This window comes from Theobroma cacao, chromosome 3 (assembly GCF_053813885.1).
Source record: "Theobroma cacao isolate CCN51 chromosome 3, ASM5381388v1, whole genome shotgun sequence".
NCBI classification, from domain to species: Eukaryota; Viridiplantae; Streptophyta; class Magnoliopsida; order Malvales; family Malvaceae; genus Theobroma; species Theobroma cacao.
The window spans coordinates 14526576-14531107 of NC_142641.1; positions in this window are offsets into that span (position 1 = coordinate 14526576).

The following is a 4532-nucleotide window of genomic DNA, read 5'->3' on the forward strand; positions in this document are numbered from 1 at the left end:
TTGGATAATCAAGGTAGTGGATGTAAGTCTTGGATCGAACCACTATAAATTGCTGTCCATTGTCTACTCTATTTTTACTTTCCTTATTTTGAAAATTAGTTCCTCATCTTGTCAAGAGCCAAATTGTGCTATTCACCCCCCTCTAACACATATTAACGGGACCAACAAAAAACACAATTTATTCTTCCCTCTCCTATTAATATTTTACATGGCCGAATAGCCATTTCATTGCATGCTATTGCATGTTTTTATTTATTTTATTTTTTTATTATAAATATTTTTTACTTATCATAATTAATCAACTATAGTTCAATATATATATATATATGTATATGTATACATATATTTTATATGTATACATCTAACAATAATACCTTACATTATAAATCACCTGATTATTCTATCAATCTCCCCCACTTATATTTACCCTACCTAAATAACACCTCATTTATGAAAACACAATTAAATTTATCCTTCAATAAAACAATATCATTTTAATATTATTTTAATGTCATTATATTATGAATAAAATATTATGTTATCCCAAAATGTTCCATTCACCATATTATACTTAGTAACATCACAATTAACTGTAATTCACTTCAATTATCACCTAATAAGCTTTAGTAGCTATCATTCAAGGTATGGGGGGTTACAAATAATTAATATCAAGTATTGAATTGCTTCTTGTAATTATAGCTAATCCAAGAGTGCAACCATGAATCTATGGTGAAGTGATTTCATGGTTAATAAGCTTGAATTATTTTTAATGAGATTAAGAATAATTCTAAGTTTATTAGAGCTTGGAATATCTATGTCCAAATAGATTCTCCACTTAGCTTCGTAGAATTCAACTTGTTTAAGTTGGAATTCATGTTTTAATTTGATTAATTAAATTGTGTACAAAAATGGTAGCTTTAATATGTTTGTCTTAATTTAGACAAAAAAACATGTTTGGTTTTAATTTAGATAAGAAAATATGTTTGTCTTAATTGAAGAGAAGAAAAATATTTTTTCTCTTAATCTAGATAAGAAAATATATTTGTCTCAATGTAGACAAGATAAAATATCTTTACCTTAGTTAAAGACAAGAGTTATCTTAAATTAAGATAATGCTAGGAGGATTCTTGCAAAATGAATCTAAACATCCATGTTGATAAAAGGAGACTCCATGTTTGAATATCATTCTTTATTTATTATTAATTTTTTTAAATAAAGATGGATAATAATAAAATAAGATTTATTATTCAATAAGGAGTTTTGTTTTATCAAGAACTTTAAATGGCAATTAAAGAATTAAATTATTCATTTTTTAATTTTAATTTTGATAATTATGGAGCATATTTGATGTTTCCATAACGCTAAATGAATGGTCAAGATTGATTCAAAGATGTTTGATTTTGATTAAACCTTTGAGGCAAGAGTTTTAATAAAAAGAGAAGAGATTGGAAGAAAAGAGATATATGTACTTTTCTTGAAAAAGTTTCAGCTGTCACTTTTCTCTTCCTCCTCCAAATTTTGCTGTTTCTTTCTTCCTCTCTCCCATTCTTGGTTGAATTTTTTTTAAAGAAAATAGCCATTAATTTTTACAAAGAAAAGAGAGATAAAATCGGTTGCCATCTTGCAGTCTAGCATTCCATACCTTATCCACTCAAGGTTCACGTTGAAAGCATTCTTGATGAGTAAGTGATAAACTTGTTTGGTTGACAAATCATTCATTGGTATAGTGGTGTCTGAAAATCAAAATCTCAAAATAAAAGGTATGTTTTTTCTTAGTTAATAGATTCTTATTTTTTTAAGATATGATTATGTTACTTGCAATAAGAATTATGTATGTTTCTATTTGTGCAATTTGATTGCTTGCTTCCTTTATAAAAGAAATTACACAATCACATTAATCCACTAAGATCCTACTCCAACACTTCTTCTTTGTGTTGTACCTATATTCAAATATCATTTAAAGGCATGTTTGCTCTTGCATTTTTAGCTAAATATGCATTGTTTGAAAGCTTATAAGGTGTTTTCTAAGGATGCATGGCTTTTCAAATAAGCATGTAACCTTAGGGGATTAAATATGTAATTGAGACAATTTCAAATGCTTAACATTAAGTTCAAGAAAGCATATGATTTTTGTCAAATCAAATCATGAAGTTACTCAAGGCTAACAATTTTCCCTTTTTTGATATGATAAAAACATGAGCATATTGCTTTTGAAATTTTTTGAAACCACCCCTTAACTTAATCAGTCTCTATGCCCTTGTTGAAAACATCTAAGTGTAAATGAGAAGGGTATAAGAAATGAATATGAACTTCGAAAAATTCTCCCCCTTAATATATGCGTGAAGTTCAAAAATGTTTTCCAGGCAAATTCAGCTAATATAGAGCATTTCAATGTGGTGTGAGCTTTAAGCACTTAAACTCAAAGGAAACAATGGTTAGCGATAATCATCAAGTATTGATAAGCATTAAGATAAAAAATAATCTCTAACCATTAAATCAAAGTAATGAGATATATTTCCAAGTAAAGATATTCAACTAAAGATCAAGAAATATATCCATTTATCCTGCTATGAGAGCATTAAATAAAGATATATTCCCAATTAATATATATTCAAGCTAAACAAGAGGGAAATATACTCATTTAGCACATCCAAAGACCATACCATATTTCGTCTCAAGAAAGTATAAACAAATATGTTCAATCATTGCAATCAAGGCACATATAGATATTCTCAACCAAGAAATATTGTCTTGTAAGATATTCAATCAAGGCATTATGGAATATATCATAAATTGATCAACCAAGGATGCCACATATAGATATACTTTTATAAGCAAAGTGTGGACATTTTATCTTTTATGTTCAAGTTGGATATGCATAGTCACATATAAGGCATTTATAAGTTTACATATAATGTGAACATGATTTACTGATATGTGTGCAACTTTATATTTTACTATGTTCACATATTCCTCAACTAAATAATCAAGTAATTATGCAATTATCTAAAAACAAACAAATTGAACACACAACCTATTATGCAAATATATTCACAAATTTATATGTAAATAAATATAGTAAGAAACATAGCAATCATCATTCAAGCACGAATGTGATGCATTATTAAGCACAAATTTAATATGGTGTTTAAGAGATACTACTAATAGAGATGAACACCACTTGTTGAGATTTTACCAAAATCATTATTGAAGAATTCACGTGCTCAAGAATCATAGGTCAATAGCAATTGCCATCTCCCCTGTAAGCATTCACTAGATCAACTCTAATAAGGAGAAGGGATTAAATGGTTAATTATATTAAGGCATAATCTTACTTTTTCTTAGATGGATTATAAGGTAAATACAGGGAGAATTTGTGATCATATAATAGATGAGTATTTAAATAGAATGTTCAACATGTCAATTTCATACTCATATACTCAAGGAACTAGCTAAGTATGAGTATTTAAATAAATATTTAATATATGCTTTGAATACTCATAATTTCGAGAAGTGTATTCACATTAGTTCCAATGCATGTTCAATATATCATTTTGCATCAAGGAATTTTTTTTTTTAATTTTCATCATGCATTGACCAAGCATTATGAAGCAAACATTTTAAAGAAATTCTCTAAATTATATAATAATAACAATTAAGGGAGAATTTCCTTAACAATGGCATGTCATCATGAAAATATCATCATTTAACCCTTTTTGATAATCTCTTTTCCATAATATTTTCATACAAGCATTTCAAAAGATGTTCTCCAAAATATGTATAAGACTATTAATTTAAGGAGAGGTATTTTCAAAGACAGTATTATTATCAGTGAAGCATTGCCAAGATTTTTTGCACTTGTTGCAATCACGTAAAAGAATGTTATAGTGAAGCAAACCCTAGCATCATTACAATAAATACAATGGCTATCCTCATTAATTATGATTCTAATTTTGTTCAATTCAATGTAAGCATGATTTTCCTCTTTCAAAAGAAATAGTCATATAGCAAACTATGCAATCATTATTATTTAAGATACATGTTATTCTTTAATATTTCATAATTCCTGAGTGATATCAATTGATAATAAAGCATTTAACTCATGAATACAACCAAGGTGAACGTCCAAGCATTATTGAATAACAATTGTCAAGATTTGAGAATAAGCATTCAATTGATGTCCCATAAGTCAAGATTGGATGCACACATATATTTAAATCATGTAAACATTTAAGCTCATGGAAGACATAGTTAACAGTTAAATGCACAATCAAGAGGTATTTCAACTATGTCAACGTAATATATTTCATGATCAAACTTGACATTCAAATTCATATTCAACTACAAAGCTCAAGTCAAATTTTCAACTTCAGTCATATAGGTCAAGTAAGATGAGATGTCATATAAGCATGTGACTTGATCAAGATGATAGATGAAGCTAAAAATATTTCTCATGAAATTCAATTTGTTCATCATAATCAATTTCATATGCATAATCAAGAAATCAATTTTGAAATAGTTAATTAAGCACA